This window comes from Oryctolagus cuniculus, chromosome 7 (genome assembly GCF_051225735.1).
Source record: "Oryctolagus cuniculus isolate XC-2025 breed Fujian yellow rabbit chromosome 7, ASM5122573v1, whole genome shotgun sequence".
NCBI lineage: Eukaryota > Metazoa > Chordata > Mammalia > Lagomorpha > Leporidae > Oryctolagus > Oryctolagus cuniculus.
In genome coordinates, this window is record NC_142873.1 from 9,149,972 (window position 1) to 9,170,174 (window position 20,203).

Below are 20,203 nucleotides of genomic sequence, written 5' to 3' on the forward strand. Positions count from 1 at the left end.
AAGCCTCTTACAGGGATAGAGGAAATTTCTATCCCGTGGCCATAAATTTTAAGCTCTCGAGGATTCCAGGAAGGTGGAATAGGGAAAGGACATACTGCTTTAAGATAGGAGAACATGGCAGCAAAGAAGTGGAGGAGGTGCGTTGCCAGGGGAGTGAGGGAGAGAGATTTCCAGTGGAAATGTTGCGGAAGGAAGAGGGACACTGTGGATCCGTGGGGAGGGGCAGACGTGGCACACAACCCCCACGGCTGAGAGCTGGAGGAAGTGCCAGCCTTGGAGGGCAAGGCGACACCAGACCGCAGCACCCGTGCCGCTGCTGAGACAGCCAGAGGGAGAGCCTGGCGGCCTACGCTGACTGCGTCTGGCTCAGTCTCTTCCCACCCCACAGCGGTGCCTGGCACCTGGCTGGAGAGGGCGCCACCTTGTTAGCAGCAGTGGCTGTGTTGGCTCTTGTGCACCTGCCGAGCAGCTGGCGGTGACGAGGTGCCTCACACCAGCAGTGGCTGAAGCAGCAGTCTTGTCACGTGTGATCCAGGAGCTTTACCAAAGGGAAAAATCCGTGTTCCCCACTGACTTGGGTCTCGCTGTGGGGAATTAACAGGGGGCTGGGCACCCACTAGGGCTGTGAGATGCCCCCAGCCCCTCAACACAGCACAGGCTCCGTGGCTCAAACCACTGAGGTGCAGAATCCACAGGCAGCTGGCTCTGGGAACGTTTCTGTCTCTCCGTAGACAGATAGGCTAGCAGGGGCAGAGTAGCTCTTCTGTACCCCGTGACTGTGGGAGCCCTGAGTGCCGAGACAGGGAACTCCATGACTGCGTGATAGTGCACAGGATGTAGCTGGGTGTCTGGCAATCCCTGATTGTCCTGGGTGGATCGCTGTGGCGGGATCTGTGCTCACATGAGGACCACACAGATCCTTTGTGCCGTTCATGTGGCAGCACTGGTGAGTGCCGCAGCCACTGTGGGCTAACCCAGGGCATTGGTCACCTTGGAAGAGGGGAGGTGAGGGTGTGATCCCATCAACAGAAGAGATCACACCCTCTCCCCCCACCGCCGCCGATAATAGAGGAGATCCACCATGCCCAACTAGGGCATCACCCTGGGTACTCGCCCCACCCTGCAGCACTGACCAGAGCTCCCTGGTCACACCCAGCACATGCCTCTGGGTACTCACTGAAAGAGCAGACACTCCACTAAGCCACAGAGGCATGGTTCAAAGATAAAAGCCATCAAAGGAGAAAACCAGCAAGTACTTCACAAATGCCTAAAATAATCACAGAAATTCAAGGAACAAGAATGATGGAGACAACATAACTTCCCCTAAGGAACATAACAATGGTTTAATACTAGAATGTGAAACTGAAGAAATTGATGAAATGCCTGAAAAGGAATTCAAAAGATTAACCATAGGATTACTTAAAAGCAATGAGAAGCAAATTCATGAATTAAAGAAATCCATAGATGACATAGAGGACAAGTTCTCCCATGAGATTGAGATTGTGAAGAGAAATCAAACAAAAATTAGAAATGAAGAACTCGATGTGTCAGATAAAAAATACCGTGGGGAGCCTTAACCACAGACTGGGTGGGGCAGAAGAAAGAATATCTGAGCGAGAAGATAAATCTTTGTGAATTTCTCAGAACAAAAAAGAAGAAATTAGAAAAATTAAAACAGTGTTAGAGGTTTATGGGAGACTATCAGATGACCCAGCATATAGGTTTTATGAGCTCCTGAAGGCATGGAAAGAGAATTGACTAGAAGGCCTATTTAGTGAAATAATTACAGAAAACCTCCCTGATTTGGAGAAAGGGACTTCCTAGTACAGGAAGCATGTAGGACTCCTAATAGACATGACCAGAAAAGATCACCACGACACGTTATAGTCAAACTCTGCACAGTAAAACATAAAGGAAAGATTCTAAAATGTTCATGAGAAATGCCAGATTGCTTTCTCTTTTTTAAAGTTTTATTTTATTTATTTGAAAGAGTTAGAGGGGTAGAGCCAGAGAGAGGTCTTCATCCACTGGTTCACTTCCCAAATGACCACAATGGCCAGAGCTGTGCTGATCCAAAGCCAGGAGCCAAGAGATTCTTCTGGGTCTCCCACACGGGTGCAGGGGCCCAAGGACTTGGGTCATCTTCTACTGCCCTCCCAGGCCTTAGCAGAGAGCTGGATCAGAAGTGGAGCAACCAGGACTTGAATCGGCGCCCATATGGAATGCAGGCAGTGGCTTTACCCGCTACGCCACTATGCCGGCCCCAGACTGAATACTATTTCATGGAGCTCCTGTTGTTCAGTATGCAGCCTGATAAATTCTAATATAATGAATTTTCTTCTTTATTTTAAAGGCAGGCTTTATAGATGGCTGCTTTGTTTTTGTGGACTTATTTGCTCTCATCTATATAATTAGAATATGTGGTTTTCAGTAGCATGAAGATTGACTGCCTGTACATGTCTGATATGTGGAGTCATCAAAAAGTTCATGGAAAATGCATACTGTGAAAAAACTGTGCATGGATTGCAATGGTTTGCACTTAAATATGTTTTAACTTAAATGTTTCCCCACAAAATTTATTGAAGTATCCTCTTAGAGGTTTCATCTTTCATAGTAGGGCATAGAATCTGGGCCTATGCCTGTCCTGGGTTTCCATGATTATTTTAAAGGGAATCTTAATGATAAGGTTGAAGCATAAAGAAATGAAATATAAAATACAAAAGCCATTTTGAAAATCAATAAAACTGGTGCCAGCACTGTGGCACAGTGGGTTAATGCCCTGGCCTGAAACACCAGCATCCCATATTGGCGCTGGTTTGAGTCCCAGCTCCTGCACTTCTGTTCTAGCGTTCTGCTGTGGCCTGGGAAAGCAATGGAAGATGGCCCAAGTCCGTGGGCCCCTGCACCCATGTGGGAGACCCAGAAGAATCTCTTGGCTCCTGGCTTTGGATCAGCACAGCTCTGGTCATTATGGTCATTTGGGGAGTGAACCAGTGGATGGAAGGCCTCCCTCCCTCTCCCCATTCCTCCCTACCCCCTCCCTCACCTCCATCCCTCTCCACTCTCTGTGTAACTCTGATTTTCAAATAAATAAATCTTTTAAAAAAATCAACAGAACTAAGAATTAATTTGGTCAAAAATAATCAAAATTGATAAAATGCTTCATAGATTAATAAAGAAAAAAGAGAAGATCAAATAAATAAAACCAGAGATGAAAGAGGAGGTAACTGATCCCACAGGAGTGAAAAATAAATTAATAATTATACAACAAATTGGACAACCCCTGAGAAATGAATGAATTTTTAGTGATATACAAGCTACCAAGACTGAATCAAGGAGTAACATCACACGTATTCTATTTGTGAAAGTTAGTGTAACAGTTTGTGAATGTTGGGGCCGGCAGTGTAGCACAGTGGGTTAAGCCACTGCCTGAGATGCCTACGTTTGGAGCACCCACCCAATGACATAAGTAGTGAACAGTGGTTTTGGTGTGGCCCAGACTGAGCCATTGGAGCCATTTGGGGAGTGAACCAGTATATAGAAGTTATCTGTGTGTCTGTATGTGTGTGTCTCTGTCTCTCTCTAACTCAGCCTTTCAAATAAATAAGTCGTAAAACCTTCCATAACAGAAATTGAAAATTTCTCACCACCTGTCCAGCCCTACCAATGATACTTACAGATGTGCTACACACAGAAACAGAAATATACTCATCTTTATGAAAGAATGTGAGGTAGATAATCTTCCAGTAAAAGTACAAAGGAAATCCAAAGCAAATAATAGGAATATTTATAGAAAAAATGGCAAGCCAACTCATTATTTATCAGTAGTAACCTTGAATATAAATGGTCTAAATTCTCCCATTAAAAATAGACTGGCTGAATGGATTAAAACACAAGACCTATTTATTTGCTGCCTACAAGAAACACCTCACCAACAAAGTCTGAAAAAGCAGTCTGAAAGTAAAAGGATAGAAAAGATATTCCATGCTAATGGAAAGCAAAACTGAGCAGGTGTAGCCATCCTAATGTCGGACAAAATAGACTTTAACACCAACAAATGTTAAGAGACAAAGAATGATACTATGTAATGATGACGGGCTTAATTCAACAGGAAGATGTGACTGTAATAAACATATATGCACCCAATGCCAGGATACCTGGCTATTTAAAACAACTGTTAATGGATCTAAATGGAATACACTCCAATAGTGATGGGGGACTTCAACACTCCACTTTCATCAATGGACAGGTAAACTTAAGAAAAAATCAACAAAGAACAGATAATCAACACTATGGACCAGATGGACCTGATATCTACATAGCTTGTCACCCCATAGTTGCAGAATACACATTCTTTTCACCAGTGCGTGGATCTTTCTCTAGAATAGACCATATGCTAGGCCATAAAGCAAGTCTCAGCAAATTAAAAAAAATTGTAATCATACCATGCATCTTTTTTGACCACAGTGGAATGAAGCTAGAAATTAAAAATTCAAGAATCTCTACAACATAAACACACGGAGACTGAACAACATGCTCCTGAATGAACAGTGGGTCAGAGAAGAAATCAAAAATCAAAACATTTCTGGAGATGAATGAAGATGATAGCACAACATACTGAAACTTAGGTAAGACAAAAACAGTGTTAATAGGTGCAGTAGGTGGCTCCATCGAGAAATTGGAAAGACATCAAGTAAATGAGCTATCAGTGCATCTCAAGGACCTAGAAAAACACCAACCAAACCCAAAATGAGTAAGAGGAAAGAAATAACTAAAATTGGAGAAGAAATATAGATAATTGAAAGAAGAGGTATAAAAAAATCAGTGAAATGAAGAGCTGGTTTTTTGCAAAAATAAAATTGATACACCATTGGCCCAACTAACAAAAAAAAAATGACCCAAATTAGTAAAATCAGAGATACAAAAGGAAATGTAATAATGGCTAACACAGAAATATTGGAAACTCTAGAAATGGATAGATTCTAGACACATACAACTGACTAGAATTTAGCCCTGAAGACATAGAAGACCTAAATAGACCAATAACCAAGATGGAAATTGAATCAGTAATAAAGACCCTCCCAGCAAAGAAAAACCCGGGAATGGATGACTTCACTGCTGAATTCTCTTTCTCTTTTTTTTAAAGATTTCTTTTACTTGAAAGAGTTACACAGAGAGAGGAGAGGCATAAAGAGAGAGGTCTTCCATCTGATGGTTCACTCCCCAATTGGCTGCAACAGCTGGAGCTGCACTGATCCGAAGCCGGGAGCTTCTTCTGGGTCTCACACATGGGTACAGGGGCCCATGGAGCAGCCAGGTCTCAAACTGGTGCCCATGTGGGATGCCGGCACTTCAGGCCAGGATGTTAACCCACTGCATTACAGTGCTGGCCCCTTCACTGCTAAATTCTAAGACTCTTATAGAGGAACTATTCTTCTCTAGCTATTCAGAATAATTTAAAGCAAGTAAATCCTCCCAAACTCCTTCAATGAAGCCTATGTCACTTTAATTCCTAAACCAGAAAGATAAAACAGAGAAAGAAAACTATAGACCGATATTCCTGATGAACATAGTTGTAAAAATTCTCAACAAAATACTAGCCAATCAAATCCAACACATCGGAGCAATCATTCACCTGGACCAAGTAAGATTTATCCCTGGGATGCAGGGATGGTTCAGCTTTCGCAAATCAATAAATGTGATATATCATATTAACAAATTGAAGAATAAAAACCATATGATATTCTGAATAGATGCAGAGAAAGCATTTGATAAAATACAGTATCGTTTCATGATGAAAACCTTAAGCAAGTTGGGTATAGAAGGAACATTGTTCACTACGATCAGTCAAGGCAATTTATGACAACCAGCTTCTTATTAAATGAGGAAAAGTTGGAAGCATTTCCACTAAGATCCAGAACCAGATAGGGATGCCCACTTTGACCATTGCTCCTCAGTATAGTCCTAGAAGCCAAAATAGACAAATGGGATTATATCAAGCTGAGAAGTTTGTACTGTAAAACAAATGCTCAGAAAAGTGAAGGGGAACTGACAGAGTGGGAGAAAATACTTACAAACTATGAAACTGATAAAGGATTAATATCCAGAACATATAAAGAACTCAAGAAAACAGCAAAATACACAATCCAGTTAATAAATGGGCAAAGGACTTAAACAGACATTTTTCAAAAGAGGAAATTGAAATGGCCAACACACACCTGAAAAAATGCTCAGGGTCACTAGCCATCAGGAAAATGCCAATCAAAACCACAGTGAGGTTTCACCTCACCGCAGTTAGAATGGCTTTCATATAGAAATCAACAAATAATGAACGCTGGTGAGGATGTGGGGAAAAGGTACCCTAATCCACTGTTGGTGGGAATGTGAACTGGTATAGCCACTGTGGAAGACAGTTTGGAGATTCCTCAGAAACCTGAATATAGACCTACAATACAATCCAGCCATCCCACTCCTGGGAATTTTATGAAATGAAATATGAAAGAGTTGTATGTTCCCCCATGTTTACTGCAGCTCAATTCACAATAACTAAGATATAGAATCAGTGCAGATGTCCGTCAGCTGACGATTAAAGAACATGTGATATATATACACTATGGAATACTACTCAGTCATAAGAAGAAGAGTGAAATCCTGTCTTGCAACAAAACAGGTGCAACTGCAAACCATTATGCTTAGTGAAGTAAGCCAGTCCCAAAAAGACAAATATGTTTCCCTGATCTGTAGTAACTGTTAGTGTACCAACAGTGTGTATTGGAGTGAAGTTGACATTTTGAGCTTTCTGATTGTTTCTGGCCCTTGTCTCTGGTGTTGAGGAACAGTGACTTTTTTTCTTCATGCTATTTGTTGAACTCTTTACTTAGTGTTGGGTTAAACTTAGGAGTATAACATAAACTGAAAGTAGATCATTATAAAATAGAGGGATTAGAGGAAGGAGGAGGAAGGGTGGGAGTGTGGGTGGGAAGGAGGATAGGGTAGGAAGTATCACTGTGTTCTTGAATCTGTTTATATGAAATACATGAAATTTGTATACCTCAATTTTTTTTTAAAGAATTTAAGCTCCCAGTATCCATCTTACAATGTAGACCAGTTTCTTCTGTCGTGTTCCTGTGGTAGACGGTAGGGTCTGGCACGTAAGCCATCTGTTCCATGTTTCTCAAATACACTGAGCATCCTGACGTAGGGCAGTTGTGTGGGTCCTGAGAGAGGACTACTGGGCCCTTTCCTTCAGTGTGCTGCGTGGGAAATCAAGGGCTGGGGTTTAAAGACTGCCGGAGAGCAGACTTGGCAGAGACGCTCCTGAGTGATGCCTGCCCCGCACAGAGTGGTGATGAAGTCATGTGTGTCATGTGTGTACCTGGAGCAGTGTCCCAGAAATGTAGGTGACTTAGGACATGGATTTAATTTTAGGATAACATATGCTTTTATATCTAGTTTCTCTTCTAGTTTTTTTTTTTTTCAAAAAAAAGTTTTCCTTAAATGTAATTCTAATACTATTTTGATTCACTATTTAAAGTGTGTAATTCACTGTGGTTTTGTATACACAGCATCACCTTGAACATTTTAATCAGCCTTCCCTCCTCCCCCCAGTAAACCCAGCATAACCATTGACGGTCACACCCCTTTCCCATCTTCCCACAACCTTAAGCAACTTTAATCTGATTTCTGTCTGCATATTTGCCTGTGGTGGAGAGTTCCCATAAATGTCACATGGCAAATGGTCTTTGGTGATTGTCTTCTTTTGCTTACTGTAATGTCTTCAATAAGGTCCATCCACGTGGTAGCATCACTCAGTACTTCATTCTTTCTTTTTTCTTTTCTTTTTGGCAGACAGAGTTAGAGAGACAGAGAGAAAGGTCTTCCTTCCGTTGGTTCACTCCCCAAATTGCTGCTACGGCCGGCGCCTGCACCAATCCAAAGCCAGGAGCCAGGTGCTTCTCCTGGTCTCCCATGCAGGTGCAGGGCCCAAGCACTTGGGCCATCCTCCACTGCACTCCCTGGCCACAGCAGAGAGCTGGCCTGGAAGAGGAGCAACCAGGACAGAATCTGGCGCCCCGACCGGGACTAGAACCTGGGGTGCCGGCACCACAGGCGGAGGATTATCCTAGTGAGCCACGGCACCAGCCATTATTCTTTCTTGTTAATGTGAATCAGTACTTAGTTTTTTTTGTTAGAATAATATGCCCCTGTGTGATAAACCACATTTCACTTATCCATTCATCATGTGACAAGAATTTGGGCTGTTTTCATACTTTGGCATTTACAAATAATGCTAAGCACATTCAAGTACAAGTTTCCATTTGGACTTACGTTTTTGTTTTGTTTTTTAGATATACCATTACGTAGTAGAATTTCTAGGTTATATAGTAACTTACTTTAAAAAAAAAAAAGATTGATTTGAAAGGCAGAGTTAGAGAGGGAGGGACAGAGAGGTCTTCCTTCCACTGGATCACTCCCTACATGGTCGCAGTGGCTGGAGCTTGGCCAGACTGAAGCCAGGATGTTCTTCCAGGTCTCCTACATGGGTACAGGAACACAAGCGCTTGGGCCATTTTCCGCTGCTATCCCAGGCACATCAGCAGGGAGCTGGATTAGAAGTGGAGCCGCCCAGCAGCCATACGCGATGCTGGTGCTGCAGTTGGTGGCTTGACTCGCTACACCACAGCACCAGCCCCTATACCATTTTTTTTCTAAAGATTTTATTTATTTAAAAGCAGAGGGGCTGGCATGTGGTGTAGCAGGTAAAGCTGCCATCTGCAATGCCGACATCCCGTATGGGCGCTGGTTTGAGTCTCAGCTGCTCCACTTCTGATCCAGCTCTCTGCTATGGCCTGGGAAAGCAGTAGAAGATGGCCCAAGTCCTTGGGCCCCTGCACCCACATGGGAGACCAGGAAGAAGCTCCTGGCTCCTGGCTTTGGATTGGCGCAGCTCCACCATTGTACCAGTGGATGGAAGATTCTCTCTCTTTCTGCCTCCCCTTCTCTCTTTCTGTAACTCTTTCGAATAAATAAATAAATCTTTTTTTAAAAAAAAAAGCGACAGAGATGGATATTCCATCTGCTGGTTCAGTCCTCAAATGTCTACAACATCTGGGCCTGAACCAGGCTGAAGCCAGGAGCCTGGAAGTCCATCAAGGTCTCCCAAATGGGTGGCAAGGGCCCACATGCTTGGGCCATCCTCCACTGTTTTCCCATGTGCATTAGCAGGGAGCAGAAGCAGAGCCGCCAGGACTTGGACTGGCACTCTGATATGGGATGCCACTTTGCAGGCAGAGGTTTAACCTGTGCTACAGTGCCAGCCCGTTTTTAACACTTTGAGGAGCTGCCATACAGCTTTCCAAAATAGCTGCACCATTTTATCTTCCCACTAGCAATGCAGAAGGTTGATTTCTCCACACGTTCACCAACATTCACCTTTGCTCGTGGCCACATTGGTGGGTGTGACAGGTGTCACATAGTGGTTTAGGCTTGCGCATCCCCAGTGGCGGTGATGTTGAGCGTCTTTTCGTGTGCTTATTGGCCATTTGCTTATCTCCCTTGACAAAATCTCTGTCCTGATCCTTTGCCCATTTTTAAGTGGGTTGTCTTTTTATTCAGTTACAAAGACAGATATTGTATCACAATGCCTTTATCTAGGAATATTATTTTCAAAATTTTTTCTGCTATTGTGTAGGTTGTCTTCACTTTCTTGATGGTGTCCTTTGTCGTACAAATGATTTTTATGAAATAGGATTGATTTTTTCTTTGGTTGGTTGAGTTTTTGGCTTTTCTAGAAACCATTGCCTAATCGTACATTTCAGAAATTCGCACTTGCGTCTTCTGAGAGTTGTATGGCTTTGGCTGTCATATTTCAGTCCATGATTGACCTTGAGGTACTTTTTTGTTCTTTGAGTAGGGGTCCAGCTTCACTATTTTGCATGGTGGACATTCAGTTGTCCCGGGTCTGTGTGTTGAAAAGATGAATCTTCCCCTAAAAATTGCTTGGTTACCTTTATCAAAAAGTAACTGACCGTGAGTTGGGGGTTATTTCTGGACTCTGAGTGCTGTCGTCTGCTCCTGTGCCAGTGCCGTGTGGTCTAGGTTACTGTGACTCTTTAGCAAGTGAGATTGGGCCGTGAGAGTCCTCGGACCTTTCTTCGTGTGGTTGTGTAGCACTCGATGCCCCGTGAAGAGCAGGGCAACAGGGCACCAGCTTCCTTGTGTCGCGCGGAATCTCCCAGCACACGCTACTCCTGAAGAAAGTGCTGCGGCTGCTCTTCTTCTTCCCCGTTATTAGACAGCCGAGGTTTGAGCCTCTCAGTGTGGAGGCAGAAGTGAGAACCTACCTGCAGCAGGTCGTCTGACTTTGGGCTGAAGGCGGTCTCCTCCTTCCTGGGTCTCACCGGCTCTCACTCTGATGTCTCGGAAGATGGCCTTGTGTCATGTGGTCTTACACTGACGTCCTGCGCTCTGAGGAGGTGGAGTTCATTGTGCTTCCGCTGGCTGCTGACGACTCCAGCTGTCCTGGGGCGGCTGTGTGCATGGTGAAGCTAGGGAAGACCTGCAGTTTGGGGGGGGGGGGGGAGCCCTGCGGGTCTTGCGTGGAGCTTGTGGGGTCAGATCTCTGTTGTAGCATTGACCCTTCCGCGTCAGTTCCAGAGACACTGGCTGCACATGAGCACATTTACTGTTAAACTGTGCACCGTTGTATCTCTGAATCCTGACCCACAAAACACTCTTGCAAGTACAGTGCCGTGAGCGGGAAAACCTGGGTACTTGTGTTTCTTGTAAGCAGTTGCATCTCCGGACACAAAGTGGAGGGTGTGCAAGAGGAGTTAAAGATGGAATGCTGGGGGGCCGGCACTGTGGCTCTGTGGGTTGAAGCCCCGGCCGGCGATGCCAGCATCCCATATGGGTGCCAGTTCGAGTCCTGGCTGCTCCACTTCTGATCCAGCTCCCTGCCATGGCCTGGGAAAGCAGCAGCAGAGGGCCCAAGCGCTGGCCCCTGCACCCGTATGAGAGACCTGGATGAAGTGCCTGGCCACTGGCTTCAGCTTGGCTCGATCCTGGCTGTTGGGGCCACTTGGGGAATGAACCAGCAGATGGATGATTCTCTCCCTTCCCCTCCCCCTCCCCCTCCCCCTCTCACAAATGAATAAGTAAACCTTAAAAAACAGTTGCATGCCGGAGTGAAATTTGGAACAGAAAAGGGTCCTGAAAAGGGCTGCCTTCTAGAGACCTCCTCAAAAGACAAGAGATGCGAAGGGAACCCTGAGGAACAGGAGTCTAACAGAAGCTGCAGTAAACAGACGTCTGCACTGGACAGCTCCCTTGTCAAGGGACGGGAAAGGGAGTGGTAGGTCTGCCCCGCCTGTGGTAGTGAGAGCTTGGAGATAACCTTGGGCTTTCACTGCGCCCGTGGAGAAGTGAACTTTCAATAAACAGGCGCCCTTTCTTCCTGCTGAAGGCAGTGATGAGCTAGGGCTCCAGAGGAAGAACGTGAGAAATCTTTCCTTTAGGGAGCCATAGGCCAGGCCAACTCTGAATTACGACAGTGGCAGATGGACCTCCCGAGTTTTAGTGTCCGCTTGGCATCAGTGAGAGTACCTGTGGCTCATCAGAACACAAATCACTGAGAGACAAATAATAAGTCCACATCAGCCGTTCAGCCAGGAAAACCAGAATGCAGCTACTCCAGAGCTTACCCGTCCATTCCAGGCATCTACCTGGCCCCTTTTCTTAACAGTTCGGAGACACCTCTGTTTGCGCTTCTGGAAGACTGCGGCATTGTTAGGGACCAGACGCGGTTCTAGGGCCTTGACGTACATTCACTCGTTGAGTCCTTGCAGCAAGCTAAGCTGGAAGGTCCTGTTGTTATCCCCCTCTCACCGATGCCAGAAGCGAGCCCCAGAGAAGTGACTCACCCAGGGTCACGCGGGTATGAAGTGCAGAGCTCGGATCCAGCCAGTGCGGCTCGAGTGTGCGCTCTTACGTGCCGTGCTAGATCATTTGTGATTTGGAACATCAAAGGCCTTCGGTGCTTGTAAGATGCGTATACAGCAGCAGAGGTACTCTTGCTGTGTACTCTTTGTTCTGAGTGACCTCTGGGCTCTGAGTGCCGTGTTGGTGCAGTGTAAGAGATGTGTATCTGTCTCTGCTCCTCCCCCTCTCCTCCATGTTTTAATGAGACGAGGACTAAGGGGTATTATAATAGTAGCTTTCATTCTTGGCAAGCTTGCCTTTGGAAGAATAATTTGGACCCAGAATTAAACTCAGCCAGCTGCAGGCAGAGCAGCTGGGGGCCCTGGCCTCTTCATTCTGCTTAGGTGTGGGGGAGAGAGCAGGCCCGTCTCTGCTGACTTGTGAGCTGTGCAGCACGGGACAAGGCCACACCAGAGTGGTGACTTCAAAAAAAAGTTATTCATTATGTATGTATTTGGTAGGAAAGAGACAGAGCACCCGTCCACTGGTTCACCCCCAAGTGCCAGTAATGGCTGGGACTGGGCTAGGGCTGAGGCTGGGGACTGTGTCCAGGTTTCCCGCGTGGGTGACAGGAACCCAGCTACTACCTGCGACCTCCCAGGGTGTGCGGTAGTGACAGTTGGAATCAGGATGTGGCATCTTAGGTGGCATCGTGACTGCTGGACTAAGCACCTGCCTCCCGCACCGGTACCCATAGTACATGAGTTCTGCCCAGCACAGAAGCCTGGCCTAGTAGTTGCCACCCTGTTGAGCCCCTCCCTCAGGTGAGTGTGTGGGCATGGAAGTGCGGATTCTCCCCCAGAAGTTCCCCAAAAGGCTGGTGGGTGGTCGTCAAAATTGTATCATAGGCGAGAGGGGAGGCTGGGGGAACACAGAAGCTTCCCCCAGCATTGGGTTTCAGAGGTTGCTTGCTGTTTAAAACACCTTTAACATAAAACAGATCTATGGATTTATTTTGAAAGAGAGATCTTGTATCTGCCAATTCACTCCCCTGATGGCTGCAGTGGCCATGCTGGGCCAGGCTGAAGCCAGGGGGTTCATCTGAGTCTCCCCTGTGGGTGGCAGGGACCCAAACGCTTGGGCCGTCTGCTACTGCCTTTCCCAGGCCGTCAGCAGGGAGCTGGATCGGAATTGGAGCAGCCAGGACACGAACGCGCCAGATCTCAGGTGGCGGCTTTACCCGCTATGCCACAACACCAGCCCTGAGGACAGAGTGGATGTTCAAGGTCATTTATAGTTTGTTTCAGTGCTGCAGTATTTTCTGCCTGGCCTGGCCTGATAAAGCTGCCCGTTCTTGATGTAACCCAGAGGGCATCCATGGCTGTAGAGAGGTAGCATTCTTTATCTCCACCCCTAAGGGACACAGATGATTTGCCCAGGGAGTGCAGAGAGAGAAGGCAGGTTTTCCTTTTCTCTTAGACACGGTTCTGTAAAACGCAGCAGGGAGGAAGAGGATGCGAGGATCTCGCGCCTTGCCCTTCCTCCCTCCGATTCTCTGGGTTGTTGGGATCCTGACGACCTGCTGCTGCTCTGCGGTGTTTGCCAGAGCCGCATCTTGCACAGGTGTGTCAGGGGCACGTTAGATACAGCCTGAAGCCCTCGCGTGTCTTTGGGCTTCCCAGCGATGTTTGAAAGCCTCTGGTGTTCCCACGTGCCTAGAGAGCATCAGACGTTTGTCGAACGTGTCAGGGTCTCCATCAGGGGCTGCCCTGGTAGGAGGTGGTGGAAGTAGCCTGCTGAGAATGTCAGAGAAAGCAGCCGAACCGCGGCTGCTGCCAGGGACTCCCTGTGCACGGACCAGGAAACAGGTGAGAGAGGACCCGAGCAGCCCCGAAAGGTGTGCGTGCAGCCCGGACCTCCCCCAGGTGAGAATTGGAAGAAAACCCGAGGAGCGGGATGGCCCCTGAATGGGGCTGAAATGGTGCTGTGACGGAAAACCAAATAGATTCACAGAAAAAGTGCGTTCATTCGGGGCCCTGTGAATCAGTGGTGAGAAACTGATGACATTTTCAGCAATTTTTCCTAAATAGGGAAAAAATAAGCAAGTATTGGGGTGGCGTTTGGTGCAGCAGGTCAAGCTGGCACACTCCATGTTGGAGAACCTGGTGGAGTCCCAGCTACTCCACTAACAATCTAGTCTCTGCTGATGCACCTGGGAGGCTACTGATGCTGACCCAAGTACCTGGGTCCCTGCCGTCCGTGTCGCCCATGTGGGTGGGAGAGCCCCAAATACTTAAGCCGTCACTTGCACCTCCGAGGGTGTGCATCAGCAGGAAGCTGGAATCAGAAGTAGAGCTGCAACTTGAACCCAGGCACACCTGTCTAGCACATGGCCTTCCCAGGAGGCATCGTTACTGTTGGCCCCGTCCCTCCTTCATATTTTTTTAAAGGTTTATTTATTTATTTATTTATTTGAGAGCATTAGAGAGAGAGAGGTCTTCCATCTGCTGGTTTACTCCCCAGATGGCCGAATGGCTGGTGCTGTGCCAATCCAGAGCCAGGAGCTTCTTCCCGGTTCCCGTGCGGGTGCAGGGGCCCAAGGACCTGGGCCATCTTCCACTGCTTTCCCAGGCCACAGCAGAGAGCTGGATGGGAAGTGGAGGAGCTGGGACTTGAACCGGCGCCCCTGTGTGTTGCCGGCACTGCAGGCGGCAGCCCCCCTTCGTGTTTAACCATGCACTTATGCTCCGTGTGCTCATCCTTCCTTCTCTCCCGTCTTCACACACTCCTGCTGCGGACCTCTGGCTTCTCCCCGAAGAACCGCAGACCTCTCAGGGCTGTTTCTTGTACCGTTCTTCTGTATCTGCTGACAATGAGTGTTCGGATTCTTTGGGTGGTGTCTTTATTTAGCCTTCCTTTTGGATGGGTTTTCCCCGTGTGTGGAATCTTAGGCTTCCACTCTTTTCTTTCTGCCCTTTGAAGATGCCACTGTTATGTTCAGCTTCTGTTGAAATGTCACCTGTCAGTTGTCACTGCTCCTTGGAAGGCTATGTCTCTCTTGTCTCTGGCTTCTTTTAAGCTGTTGTCTTTAGTGTTGGCTCTCTGATTATAATATATCTAGATGTGATTTCCTTTGGATTGATCTTGGCGCACTGAACTTACTGAATCGGAAATCTGTTGTCGAGTCTTGGAAAAATCTGGCGCGTTTGTCTTAATGTTTCTTCTGCCTCATTCTCTCTGTCCTGATGGCATTCCAGCTATAAAATACTAGACCTTCTGGCAGAGTCCCACGTGCCTATTGGGCTCTATCACCGTGTTTGCACCCCCGCCCCAATTAGTAATGCTTCGCTCTGTAGATTCTCCGTCGATTCTTCCAGTGCACTGGTGCCGTCTTCTAGGGGCCCAGTCCACTGGATCTCAGGCATACTACTTTCTTCAGTTCTAGAAGGTCCACTTCACTCTTAGAAATTCCCGTTCTGTCTGCAGTGCTCACTTGTCTGTCTGTCTGTCTGCTGTTTCTTCTGCTTTCAGGAACCTGTTGATCCGGTTAGGTTCAGGTCCTTTTCAGATAACTGCAAGACTGAGTCACATTCAGGGCTGCTCTTTTCGCTTTTTTCTCTCTTTATTGCATCCTTTTTGGGGGCTAGGAGTTGGGGAAGGAGGACGCTTGCCTCAAGATTATTGTTCTAATCAAATGTTGGAGATAACGAACAAAAATTAGAGGGTCCAGATGAGTCATCTTCCTCCCACGAGGGCTGTCATTTGGCCCGCAGAGCCCAGCCAGTCACCTCGGCACACACAGTGGGGCTTGGTCTTAGCCTTTGTTAGGACTGCTCTGTACATATATGTCCTTTTTTTTTTTTTTTTAGAATTATTTTATTTGAAAAAGTTACAGAGAGAGGTAGAGCCATAAAGAGAGAGAGAGGTCTTCCATCCACTGGTTCACTCCCTAGATGGCCACAACGACCAGAGCTGAACTGATCTGAAACCAGGAGCCAGGAGCTTCTTCCAGGTCTCCCACACGGGTACAGGGGCCCAAGCACTTGGGCCATCTTCTACTGCTTTCCCAGGCCACAGCGGAGAGCTGGATCAGAAGTGGAGCAGCCAGGACATGAACCGGCGCCCATATGGGATGCCGGCACTGCAGGCAGGGGCTTTAACCCACTGTGCCACAGTGCCGGGCCCCATGTATGTCCTTACTCTGCAGGTAACCCTTTTGGGATCACAACTGAAATCCTGGCGTTTGCCAGGAACCCTCCACCGCAGTGGGGCTCGGGCTGCATCCTGTTGCGACCCCACAGGAAGACCGAGTCTCCGTAACCTTGTTGAGTCTCCCAGCTGCTCCTCCTGGTCGGCTTTCTTGGACTCTCACAGTGTACATGCAGAGCTTAGGGTCTGACCAGCAACCTAAGGGAGATTTGTAAACAGATTTTTAGACTCTGTGCTGTTTCCTTTTCTCTAGCATTGTGCATATTCAGGTCTGGCTGTTCTTTCAGTTGCACACCCTGACCCTGTCTCATTGACCACTAACACTACCACTTCCTGCTAGGGTCTGGGCCTGGTTTGGAAAATGCCTTCAGTTAAAAGTGCTTAAGTGAGGGGCTGGTGCCATGGTGTAGCTGGCAAAGCTACCGCCTGCAGCTCCAGCATCCCAGATGGGCACGGGTTTGTGTCCCAGCCGCTCCACTTCCAATCCAGCTCCCTGCTAACGTGCCTGGAGAAGCAGGGGAGGATGGTCCAAAGTGCTGGGGCCTCTGCATCTACATGGGAGACCCCAGTGAATTCTGGTTTTGGCCTGCCCCAGCCCTGGCTGTTGGGGCCATTTGGGGAGTGAACCAGCAGATGGAAGATCTCTCTCTCTCTGCCTCTGCCTCTCCCTCTCTGTAACTCTGCCTTGCAAAAAATAAATCTAGAAAGAAGAAGGTGAAGTGAATATTGAACCCACCTCATGTTCCGAACTTGCCGTCCTTGTAGTTTGCCATGCCTTCAGACAGATCTAAAATTTAATGTCCAATATCTGTAGTTTGTGAGGGGAAAGGGTTAGCATGGTGCAAGCTTGTGCCCTATGGCTGAACCTAGAAATCTTACCGTATGTTATTTTTGATAAATAAATACATCTTTGAAGGAATCACAAGCAGATGGAAGTGAGCATGTGCACGCTCGCTTGCTTGCGCAGCTCTCTCTCTCTTTGCCTTTCAAATTAAAAAACATTGTTTAAACATTTTGGTGCAAGGGGCTGATGCTGTGGCATAGTAGGTTAAGCCACTTTCTGTGGTGCTAGTATCCCATACGGGTGCCAGTTTGAGTCCCAACTGCTCCACTTCCAATCCAGCTCCCTACTAATGTGCCTGGGAACACAACAGAAAATAGCACAAGTGCTTGGGCCCCTGCACCCACATGGGAGACCCAGAAGAGGCTCCAGGCTTCGTGTTGGCCCAGCTCCAGCTGTTGGGGCCACTTAGTGAACCAGTTGATGGAAGACCTTTCTTGTCTGTCTCTCTCGCTCTCTCTAACCCTGCCTATCAATTAAATCTTTAAAAAAAGTTTTTGATGTAAAAACATTGTGAAATCCCTGCATAGTTTGTTGTTTTATTTGAGAAACAGAGAAATCCCATCTCCTGGTTCACTCTGCAAATGCCTGCATCATCTGGGACTGAGCTGAGGCTGGATCAGGGAGCTGGGTGCTCAGTCCAGGTCTCCTGTGTAGTGTGCCTTCTCCTATGCACTTGTGCCATCGTAGCCGCCTCCCAGAGGCCACATTGGCCAGGAAGCTGGAGTCGAGCCAGAGGCAGATAATGAAGCAAGCACTGAGATAAACAGGAGATAGGCATCCTAGCTGGCTTATTAGCGCTAAGCCAAATGGCTGTCCCAAAGCCTAGTTTTTCCATCATGTGCATGTCCCTGTGTTTTTTGAAGACCCTACATATGCATGAATTTCAAATTATTTTTGCAGTAAACTTTAATTCCTTTGTCCATTAACTTTTTGGTGCACCCTGTTACATACCTGTATATTTTTTAGGCGTTTAAATTTCATCTGTTCCAAGCATTTTTTGTTAGTGCTTGAGTCCATCTTCCAGTTCAGTTAACTGAGGTTCTCGGACATGATACAGAAATGGAAGTTAACATAGACAAGAGTGTCAATTGTTAAATCAACAACGGGAGTCACTGTGCACTTGCTCCCCATGTAGGACCTCTGTCCTTAATGTGCTGTACTATGTGAATTAATGGTAAAACTAGTCTTCAAATAGTACTTATTTTTTTTTTTTTTTTGACAGGCAGTTAGACAAGTGAGAGAGACAGACAGACAAAGGTCTTCCTTCCGTTGGTTCATCCCCCAAATGGCCACCATGGCTGGCATGCCTTGCTGATCCGAAGCCAGGAGCCAGGTGCTTCTCCCGGTCTCCCATGCTGGTACAGGACCCAAGCACTTGGGCCATCCTCCACTGCCTTCCTGGGCCACAGCAGAGAGCTGGCCTGGAAGAGGGGCAACCGGGGACAGAACCCACGCCCCAACCGGGACCAGAACCTGGTATGCTGGCGCCACAGGTGGAGGATTGGCTTGTGAGCTGCAGCACAGGCCCAAACAGTACTTTATACTTTGTGTGTCTGTGTGGGTGCAAACTATTGAAATCTTTACCTAGTATATACTAAGTCGATCTTCTGCATATAAATAAAATTCAAAATGAATCTTAATGAAGAATGGGACAGGAGAGGGAGTAGGAGATGGGATGGTTTGTGGGTGGGAGGGAGGTTATGGGGGGAAAACCGCTACAATCCAAAAGTTGTACTTTCAAAATTTATATTTATTAAATAAAGGTTTCTATTAAAAAAGGAATGAAAGCTAAATGAACAACTATATGAAAGGATCGACTCAGCTCCAGCCATTGCAGCCATCAGGGCAGTGAACCAGCAGATGGAAGTCTGTCTGTCTCTCTCTCTCTCTCTGACTCTCTCTCTCTTTCTCTTTCTGACTCTCTCTCTCTCTTTCTCTCTTCTCTCTCTCTCTCTCTTTCTTTCTCTCTCTCTCTCTCTCTTTCTTTCTCTCTCTCTCTGATTCTCTTTCTTTCTCTCTCTCTCTCTCACTCTCTCAGACCCTCTCTGACTCTCTCTCCCCAGCACCTTTCCCTGTCAGTACATACACACTCGCCTCACTTCTTTCACCTCTCACGTGGCATGTATCTGCCGCGGCTTGTTTCACTAGGCGCACAGATGAGCGTCTGTGCTTCCGGGGTTTTGTGTGGTTATAAACAACACTGTGCTGACTCTCCTGCAAGAGTGCATGGACGTGTTTCCGCCTCACCCTGCCTGGCGTGGATGTGTTTCCGCCTCGCCCTGCCCGGTCTCTGCGCAGTATCTGACTTTGCTGACCTTGCAGCCCTGCTCAAACCTGCTCCTCCTCTGGCTTTTGTGAGACCACGGGTTTTTTCCTCCTACCTCACAGTGTAATTTCTAGACTGGCTTCCTGTGGTATTCCCGAGAGTGCACCCTGTGCCTTTTCTTAGTCCTTACCATCTATTTATTTATTTATTTATTTATTTATTTATTGACAGGCAGAGTGGACAGAGAGAGAGAGAGAAAGGTCTTCCTTTGCTGTTGGTTCACCCTCCAATGGCTGCCGCGGCCGGTGCACTGCGCTGATTCAATGGCAGGAGCCAGGTGCTTCTCCTGGTCTCCCATGGGGTGCAGGGCCCAAGCACTTGGGCCATCCTCGACTGCACTCCCGGGCCACAGCAGAGAGCTGGCCTAGAAGAGGGGCAACCGGGACAGAATCTGGCGCCCCGATCAGGACTAGAACCCAGTGTGCCGGCGCCGCAAGGCGGAGGATTAGCCTATTGAGCCGTGGTGCCGGCCCCATCTATTTTATCTTGGGCATTCAACTAGATAAACACATGGCAGCCCTGTGTGTGCCGTGTTGAACTGCCAGGCATTCCCACAGCAGCCCCAGGTGCTGCCTGGGTGTGGCCCTGCCAGCACGTGGATTCCTTGCCCTTCCGAGACAGCCATGCTAGTGGGTGTGGAGTAGTCTGGGCAGTGCTTTTGACAGCACGTGTTCCTGTTCCGGAAACCATGAGCGTGTTTCCTGAGGCTGAGCCTGATGCCATCAAGGCTGGTTTCCAGCCAGCCGTGGGGCAGTCAGTGCTGGTAACTGCAGAGACAGGCCAGGTGGGGAAGCGCTTCCCTGACCGTGATGTGTGTGGGAATGCTGGGAATCTTGCCATGGGGATTCCGGCTGAGCAGCTCTGGGACCCGTGTTTACGCCCAGCAGGCTTCCAGGGGATGCTGA

The 20,203-nt window shown here is 47.5% G+C and overlaps 1 protein-coding gene across 5 annotated transcripts in view; it reads left to right on the top strand.

Moving 5' to 3' along the window:
• The window catches only part of TDRD5 (tudor domain containing 5), a 114,323-nt gene that overhangs the window by 72,526 nt on the left and 21,594 nt on the right, over nucleotides 1-20,203 (top strand). The window lies entirely within an intron of this gene.